Raw genomic sequence first — 10,208 nt, forward strand, 5'->3', positions numbered from 1 at the left:
TTGTGAACTATAATTTGTTTTTTTGAGGTTCTTCAAGGCTTTATTTAAAAGGAAAACAACAATTAAGATAACATGGACTCAGATAATAAGTGGAAATTAAAAAAAAGATACAATTTTCAATCCAAATTTGTCCAAAAATTCTAAACTGCAATCCAAAAATCTTTGTAATACACAAATCTTTGACTGTAATCCAACAATTCTTGACTTTAATCAAACATTTTTTCATTTAAATTCAACAATTTTCAACTTTAATCCAAAAACTTTCAATTTAAATTCACAGTTTTAAAATGTATTACATTTGTTTGTTTGGTTTAATTAAAATGTTTAACCGTAACAACTCAATTCTCAACTATGATAATAAAAAAAAGGGTCAAATTTGTTATTTTCCATTAATTGTCGCTACAATCATTTGATTTATTCAAATATGCAAAACTTCAAACCAGTATTTTGGTTACAAACAAGTTCAGTCGCCTTAACAAACGGGAGAAACATCACAAATTAACATGCTTTTGCATTTTAATCGTTTTACAAATTTGTGCCAAATTCAATATTCAAATATTCAACATTTCTCCGACAGTCGAAGACCTTCGTATCTTCGTATCTACGAGTGCAACAGATCGGCCAGAGGATAATTTACGACTCAGTATTTCTTTTCATAATGTTTTTTTTCGCCTCTTAAAGTACAGGCCGTGTGTTGACATCATCAGGTTCATGATTCATGCAATTCATTTACTCGCACCATCCTGCAAATTGGAAAACAGCTCTAAATCTATAACGCTACTCAAAGGGAGGCAAATTGTGTTTGCATGCTTTTAGTCGCGATACACTCTCAGGGTCAGCATCGGTATCGTTGCACGACTGGATTTATCTCGGACTCTGTAAGACGATCACTTAAGGAAACCGTGTCAAGGACAAGCAGAAGGGTCAAAAGAGTTCTTTCCCTTTCCGTCGACGAGTGAAAGGACGTAATAGAAATAAGGAGCGTGAATAATACAGTCGGCAAACAACATGGTTTTTTTCTTTTGGTTTCTGTCTCACTGTGTTAAGTTTACGCTGCAGGCAAACAACTACTGCACTGAAAAAACACGAATTAACCTGAAATATTTATGTCATGCTACTTTAATAAACAGATTAAATACGCGATGTATTTATATATATTTTAACTAAGCTGTCAAAGAGGATTTAAAGTACTGTTTTCGAACAGAAAACATTCATCATTTTTAACTGAAATCTTAGTTCACGTTTGAAATATTTAATCCACACATGTACAAAATACTCTACACTGTTTGCATCGACGGTTTGACAGCAAGATATGAATCTGTTTCCTAAAGACCAGATTAATGACATAATTTAAGCAATATTTTCCACATATGAATGTTTATTTCTCGGGGCATGAAGCTGAACTGAAAATGTTGTGTCACCTGTTCTCACAAAATGTTCTCAAATGATCAGAGGTTGTTGTTTTTTTTTTTTCTTTCCTTCGCTGCATGACTCAGAAATACCTCCTGAGGTATTTTTTCCAACTCTTCAAATCACCTGAACATTTATATCACGATAACCATGTGAACCTGTGTCACTCTTGCATGAGCTGGACTTTCACGGATCTTTTTTTTTGGGGGGGGGGGGATTTATTTTTCTAAAGTTTACGGAACTCATCAATAGAATATGTGTCGGTATTTAATGTCCGCTGCTCCGTCTGTCTTATAGGAACCAAACTGAAGAATCCGCAGACGTCACTAAAGCCTGGAACACCCGAAAATATCTACTTGTCCATACATGGAACACTGTACATTAGCAGTGTCCCGTCAAACTGGGAAGCGAAAAGATGAGATGACAATCTCTGTTTTAATGTAAATGACTACTTATACATATTACTAGTGATAGTCTGTATGGCTGTGACGTCGTAAGAGAGAGAATGTTCAACTGTGTGTACGAGTGCACTTGTGCGTCTACCGCGCACCGTTGGTATATTTTAGCTACACGAAAAATGTATCTTGTACAAAACCTATATCCAAATGTGACATAAGACTTGATTATATGCTTGTAAATTAGTTTCCAGCTCGTGAGGTTTGCTTTTAAAAAAACGCTTGCCACGCGATCTGTACTGGTCTGTTCCAGCTATACAGTGTGTCGTCATCCACGCCTTTGTAAATATACCATTTAACTCTTGAGGGAAAAAAAATGACCTTCGGTATAGTGATTTTTTTTTTTTGTCAATGAATTTTAATTGAGCCATTAAATATTGAGTCTTCAAACTATGTGCAGAGTGTTTTTTTTTTAAACAGTTTCGACCTTCGGGGAAATCGAACTCTCCTGACATGTTTGAAATGTCTTCAACACTAATTTTACCATCAAGCAAAGGAGGTCATCTTTAACTGTCCTGGAAAACGTCGACTCGTCACCGGGCATAGGAGTAAGAGTGTGGAAGAATAGGCGAAAATTGAAGTTGGACATAAGGTGGGTTCACTGGTTCGGGTGGGTTGTGTGGCCGCAGGCCCCGCCCACAGTTTTAAACCGGATTTATAGGGATTTAAGGTGAGGCAGACAGCGAAAAAAGTGACCTCAGAAGAGGGTGGAGGTCGCTATCAAGGCCGAAAGGTTGCAGTTTTTTGGAAGTCACTGTGGCAATGTGGGCAGATTCAGGCCGCTTACATTTTTGGGAGGTGACAGAGTCGTTTGGTTATCTAAGGGCGCACTAGGGGGTCGCAAAAATTTGAAGTTGCGGGGCAAACACAAATTTAGGGAGTTGTCTCGCCTGCAGTTGATTCAAAACTTTGCAGCGAGAATTCTAACCTGCTCTAGTAGAAGAACTCACATTTCTCCGATCCTTAAAACTCTTCACTGGCTTCCAGTTTCTTTCAGGATCATTTTAAAATTCTGGTTTCAGATCTATTCATGGTAAGACCTTCCATCACTGATCTGATCCAGCCTTACACCCCAGCTCGGGCTCTGAGGTCTGTGGATCGGAATCTACTGATGGTTCCTCACAGAGGAAAATGTAATCTCCTAGACAGAGGTAATTTTTAGCTTATTTGGAGAGAACATTAGGTACCGTTGTGGTAGAGAGTACAAAGTAATAAATGGATGCGGTTTCAAAACCCAATCACAATTGAGCCCGCAAAAACTCTTTACCAGTGTCCTGCAAAAATGGAAGAATCTATTTCCAAGATGAGAGTGGTTTTGAAAAAGCTTCAACAACTTGCTATGTCCATAATATTTACGGTTCAAACTTCCAACACAATATTATAGAAGTACAAATCCCAGGAGTTCTAATGTCCCTTAAAAAATCTGTCTGTCGCAATCTCCTGAAAGACACTGAGCCGTCTCTTGATTAATTATGATTTCCTCCAGAACCGACGTCTACACGTGTCTGTGAGCGACTGACAGACACTTGCAATGAACTCCATGTTTCCATGACTACTGAGGTGGCACGTGTTGACAGAAGGATCTTGGAAAATTGGTAACGCAAGACTCACTTTCTTATCGTTTTCTTTCTAAAGCAGATTTTTCCCATCATGTGTTTTGAGTGTAAACGTCTTTTTCTTCTTGTGAAGCAGTTCGACGATCTGAGCAGGAACCATTTCGAACCATTGGACTCAATCCTGAGTCTTTTTTTTATCTTCTAACACCGGAATTTGTGAGATTTGGATCGATGAAGATCTCGCAGTGTGAGCCTGTTGTTTTCGCACCAGAGACTCAACATTAACATATTTTAAGATGAATTATTTTCCTTCATAACAGATATTTCTAGCGTTTTTTAAATTAACATTTTTAAAAAGACATAAACCAGCGGCGGGTTTCATAGTTTTGTGGCTTCAGGAACAACGTATTTGATGGCACTGACTTTGAGAGGAAGGTAATGAGATAATATGAGAAATCTTATTCATTATTTTGAGTCAGACGCGTCAACTTTGCTTGTTTCCGTTCACCAATGCTTGTTTGAAAACATGTGTCGGACGCCTTCAGGTTTAAAAAACAACATTTACTCAAACCTTTTTTAGAGGGGGAAATGAAATTAGGGCAATTATTATATTATAAGACATGGAAATCCAGCATCTTTACTGTCACACAAGAGCTGTGTCTCAAATTGTATACTTGCGTACTTAAACTTAGTATTTCTTAGTGCAGTCTCAAATCTTAGTACGTGAAATGTAGTGCTCCATGCACACTAAATTGTCACTAAAACGCCCACAAAACTAAGTATTAATCGATGGAAACTTTCTTTCCTAAAGGGCCGCCATCTTATTGACATTGTAAACGAAAGTTACGTCACCACCGCTCAAATGGAGGCATCAAGAGAAAACATTGCGAGCGACACCCCCTCGGTTAATATTTCATCTTCATAAATAACGGTGGTAGTTTTTCATGTCATATTTTTGGATTCTCATATTTCTTGATCCAAACAAAACGTGCTGCCAGTAAGTGTCGGGGATAGTGTTCCTACAGCTGGTTGAAATCATCATTAAATAGTAGTAGAAGAAGAAGCTGTCGTGTCATTTCCTGTTAGTGCGTAGCAGCAGAGTTTGATTTGAGACAGACTATCTGTACAGAGCACGGGACATTTGGTAATTTGTACTCCTGATTGAACCATCTAACTCAATTTGAAAGCTAATTTAAAATATCACAGCTCTTAACTAAATAGTTCTAGCCCTACTCTAGTGGACTCAGGCCTGCGACCTACTCACGGGGGGGCGTCAAACCATACCGCCCTAAAATCAGCCCTTACATCATTTTGTACGCGACAAAAATTCGAACAACAGCAAAAGAGGACTTGGAGTCAATAGTGTACTTAATCATTACAGGTTGCTCTGACCAACTCCCGCTGGACACATTAATCCGTCATCGGATATAAAAAGGTCTGGAGCTCGTCCAGGGACAATGGAGCAACAACTTTTTTAGACCAACATATCGTCCTACACCTTTTTGAATTGTTCATCAAAACTGGCAAATTAGTTTCTTGTGTTGGGAGGCGCGCTAATGACTCCTCAGTGACGTCTCTGTCTGTGGCTGTGTCTTAAATCGCTCACTTCTTTAAGTGCACTAGTTTACAGTACACTGTAAGACAGTGCACTTACTTGTGCAGTGCGCGAATTTGGACAGTGTAGTACTGTCTCCAATCAAACTCTGCCGCTACACACTTACAGGAAATGACTCGAGAGGCTTCTTTATCTACTCATTTTTAACACTGATCGAAACCAGTCGTTGAAACTCTATCACCGACACTTGACAACACTTTTCACCAATAGAAACAAGTTATTAAGTTGTGTTTCATTGTTGTTGTGTCGTTTTGAGTGTTTTCTCAAGACATTTTTCGCTGCTATCTGCTCCAAAGACGCGTTGTTAGTATCCTATCTTCCTTTCAGCGTCATTTACGTCACTAAGTTGCGAGCCATTTTCGGTGTCCATCGATCCAAACTCAATGTTTGGGACACGAGAGTGACTACTGTCAAGCAAACACAAGTTAACAAATCAAGTGACAGCTTAAAAGAGCAGCACCTGACTGACAATCAACTCATAACAGTCTTCAAACACCTGATTAGTTCAACTGTATGGGCTTGACTTGTTGGATCTGGACCTGCACCCTCTCAACCCTTTCCTGGACGGATTGACAGCCACGCTCCAACCAATTAGGGGGCGGAAGAAGGTCTTATCTTGTCTTATATTGTCAGTCTGGGTCACTTGGAACCAGAGCTGACCAGGTACTAAAAGTAGTAGCTAGAATCAAGTAGAGTAGGGCTAAGATGAGCCGCTGGAAAAGGGGCATAATTGGTTGTTCATCACAAGAACAGGCATAACATATTATGACGGCAAAAAAGTCCTTAATCACTCGACAGTTTGTTTTCATCTAAACAAGAAGGATCTGTCTCGCCTGCAGTCGATACAAAACTCTGCAGCGAGAATTCTGACCTGCTATAGTAGAAGAACTCACATTTCTTCAATCCTTAAAACTCTTCACTGGCTTGCAGTTTCTTTCAGGATCAACTTTAAAATTCTGGTTCTTACTTTCAGATCTATTCATGGTCAGACCTTCCATCAGTGATCTGATCCAGACTTACACCCCATCTCGGGCTCTGAGGTCTGTGGATCAGAATCTACTGATGGTTCCTGAACTTTAGGACCAGAGGAGAGAAATCCTTCCAGACTGTTGCTCCTAAGCTTTGGAACCATTTCTGTGTTTGATGATCTACTGACTCCTTCAAGAAACATCTTAAGACATATTTATTTGTGCTTTTCCTTGATTTTTTTTTGGAACTCTTGTTGTTCTTAGTATTATCTTGACCCTTTAAGTATATATTTTATTGAGATTGTTTCTATAAATATAAATTACTTATTTACTTACTTACTTAATAATAATAATTTTAAATGCCTGTATCTGAGACTGTATATCTTTAATCCACTTGTTCATAATCGGTGATACCTGAACTTCCTACTTCAGTCAGTGTTGAGGTGTAATATTCCATCTCCTGCTCCGTTATGAATTCATAAACCACCTCACGGAGAGTTCTTCGAGCTCAGCGCTGGGCTTGACGTCCACAACAAGCGAACATGACAGATCCGTCCGAAACAACTCCTGAACTTGCTCGACACAAAGAGCCACGTCATGTACCTCATAGCACGCCATCAGGCATGCTGGACCCGTGTCATCTCGCCGCGTCTCCGGCATATGTTCCGTCCAGAATCTCCTTAAGCGAACCGGCTGTGACCCGCCTCATTAGTTTTTCCTATGGTAATTGGCTAATAACGAGACAGTGACAGTGCCAAGTGATGGCCGTACTGTCAGACGACACGACGACTACTCCGATCGACATCGCTGATAATTACTGCATATTTGGACAGAGAAGGACTTTGTGTTCTTATCAGCGCACTTATCATCTCTCTGTTCACCGCCCCTCCGCCTCCTCCTCGTTCCCCCTCTCTCCATCTGCTAACAAGCTAACTTGTTGTAGGCCTACTTATTTCTCCGAGTGCCGTCCTCACATGTGTCAGGAGAACATACAGGGATTGTCAAACAGTGCGCTCATTTCAAATTGTAATTAAACTGGCCATCAGGTACCTCGCGGCTGTTTGGTCAACAGCAGGATACTAATTACGCCGAGATGACCTTTGGAATAATATTCGGTGAATTATTCATAATTCAGATTACTGGAGAGAAGTCGGAGGGACGGCCGCGTGTAAATAATCAGGGGGTGTACCGGGATTATTCCGACTGGTAAAGCCGGAAATCTTTTGCCAGATTCTCGATAAACACGATTGAATCTGGAATTAAATCAAGGACTTACATTTCTTTAAGGCGCAAACATGTCAAATGTATAGAAAACCTCTGAGAATATTCTTTACCAGCGAGTCATTCTGACGAGCTGCTTGGTTTTTTTCCTAGTGGGAGTGACTGATAAAAATTGCACAAAAGAGTATGATTTTTCTTAAAGAAATAAATATGTTATAAATGAACAATTTCAATACAATAATGAGTCTGGTTGAGAATAAGTACCTATGGACGTATGACTGGACAATTGTCTGAAGAAAATTAATTTTTAAATGATTTTAACGCTGATTATTCAACATATTAACACTTTTTACTTTTTGTTGGCAATTTTTGATTGATTTATTCACGTATGTAATTATATTTTGCATGTATTTATGAATTAATTTGATTGTATTAATGCATTTATCTGATGATTTGTTTTACAATCCAGGTTACAAGAAGCCACAGAAATGAGACGGAAATGAGAGGAGATTTGTTGAGCAGATGTTCAGCATCATTCATTCAATGCCATCACCACATACCATATACAGGGGCTTTAAATACGGTGGCTCAGTAGAGACAAAACAGGAAATGCGATAAATATATATATAACTGTTTATAATATATAATATATATAATACTGTTTAAACAGTTATAGTAGTGTCCACAATTAGATTCTATATTGTTCATTACACTCTGTTTATTGAAGGTTTTCTAGGGTATCTATGTAATGTAATTATTATGTACAAAGGTAGAATTCCTTTTTTTTTCATTTTCTTTTGAGGTGTGATCCAACAAAATATTCAAAACAATTTAAATAAGTAATTTATTTGTATTAGCTGTAGAGAGAGAGTAGTGCAGCAACAGGCTCCTCTCCATGCACTGCAGAGCGGAACAATAGAACTCTCCCTCATACTGGACATTTTACTTTTAAGTTATTAATTTATGTCTTTTTATATGTTTGTATGTATTTAGATATTATATCATCATTTATTTATGTATATATTAGATTGTAGTCATGTATTTATTTCATGTTTTTACATGTATTTATGGATGTGTGTATGGATGGATATGTTATTGCTAAATTGCACTCAAAAGTCGCCCGAAAATCAATACTAACACAACACAAAAAAAAGTTCAGATAAAATCACTGAAAATGTTGCAAATATTTATTTACTTTTGCATCTAAAAAGAAAGGTCAAAGGGTTTTAACAGACTTTTTTTGGGGGGGTTACAAATCTAGTCACTTTATGTGGCACGACAGATGGTTGGTTCAAAATCAAAATAGATCAAAGTTTATATTGTGACATTTAAGATGCTAGACTCCAAGATAAAGAAATGAAGAAGATCGACATCAATAATTATACAGAGAGCTTCAACAACGGTAAATCTTAAGTTGAAGGAAATAGATATTTATAAAGGCGGTTTGGTAGATATAAAATGTGTTCTTGACCAATAGTGCTAAAAGATTTTGGCCCTGTGTTTGATGGAGTTTGACATCCTTCCTTTAGCACCAGTAGCCGCAAAAAAAAAAAAAAAAATCAACCTTTTTTAGGCCTTAGTGAGTGATGGAATAGAAGCTTCAGCACCAGTGAGAATTACTCTGTGATGGATGTTCTTTTATTTTTTTTTGGAGGTGTCTGAATGAATTAAAAACATGTCTCTGTTCTTTTGTGTTTCAGGATTTGATGAATTTTTTATGCGACAACTTTTAATCCGATAAATAATTAAGCCAGATTTGCACCAGAGACCGCGGAGACTTTCAGACAGAGATGACGGCGAAATGAAAAGTAGAATCATGAGGTACAGCGTGTAACAGAAAAGATTGATGTCGGTAAAAAAAAAAAAGAAAAACACTTTGTGATCCAAAAATTAATTAAGTTAATGAAGAATCTGCCTTTTTTTTACCAAGAAAAAAAGGATAACATATCTTCATATTTTGAAGGTTCTTTTATTTAAACTTTTCTTGACCTAGCCAACATTATGGGGGGCACTGGAACTCCATCTCTCCCCAATAACAAGGCTCAGGTGTTTTCTTTGTTCCCTGCCATGAGTCCACACAACAAATAAGTTGTGAAACATCACCAGCACCTCATTAGAAGAGCCACGGAGGCGAGTTATTGGTGCCAGATAAGTTTTGAACGCCTCATTAAGGTTCCATTATTCTACACCTTCTTCCAGATAATCAGAAAACCGCTCTCGGATCACTCGGGTGCAGGAAGCGGGCATATAACAACTGTAATTTGACTCTGAGGTTAACATTTAAAAAGGAAGATGCATCTGCGAGCCAGGAATTGGAAGCATCGGACCAGAGTAGCTGCCAGTTTTCCTCCTTTTTTGGTTCTGCATACAGTTTTGAAAAGTTATTCAGTAGGAAAGAAATCTGCCCTTAATTCTCTCTGGGTTCTCCTGCCAAAGTGAAAAGTACATATTGTTAACTCGCCCTCTGGATAACAAAAGAGAAACTAAATTTATATCATGCCCTTTTTTCTTTTTTCAATACGGCAGAACATTAGAAAGCTGCTTTTACGGTGAGTACTTCTTGCAAATCCGAAGACAGTATAGCAGCGTAACCTGACAAGCCGGCTCTCGTTGAGCACACACAGCTTTCCTGCAGTTAAAGCAGCAAAGAGTCCCCGAAGCTCTTCCTTCGCCGAGTTTGTTGTCAGACTTTCTGGGAGCTCAAGAACGTGTCTTCTTCCTCCTAGACATGCAGAACATCAAACAAAACAATGGTGTTGATTTACCGTGTGCGGCTAAAAGTATTTTTAAAGTTTTCCTCTTAAAGGGCACCTAATGTGAAAACCCAACTCTCCTGACTTATTCACATGTTGTAAATGTTGAAGTCGTCCTCTTCAAAATGCAAAATTTCGGTCATTCATCTTTACGTTCCTCCGTTTAAAGTTATTACTTAATAAAGTTCTCTCCCGTCTGAAATCTCAACAAGCGAGATTACGGTTTAAAT

Source organism: Callionymus lyra, chromosome 9, assembly GCF_982586985.1.
Source record: "Callionymus lyra chromosome 9, fCalLyr1.hap1.1, whole genome shotgun sequence".
NCBI classification, from domain to species: Eukaryota; Metazoa; Chordata; class Actinopteri; order Syngnathiformes; family Callionymidae; genus Callionymus; species Callionymus lyra.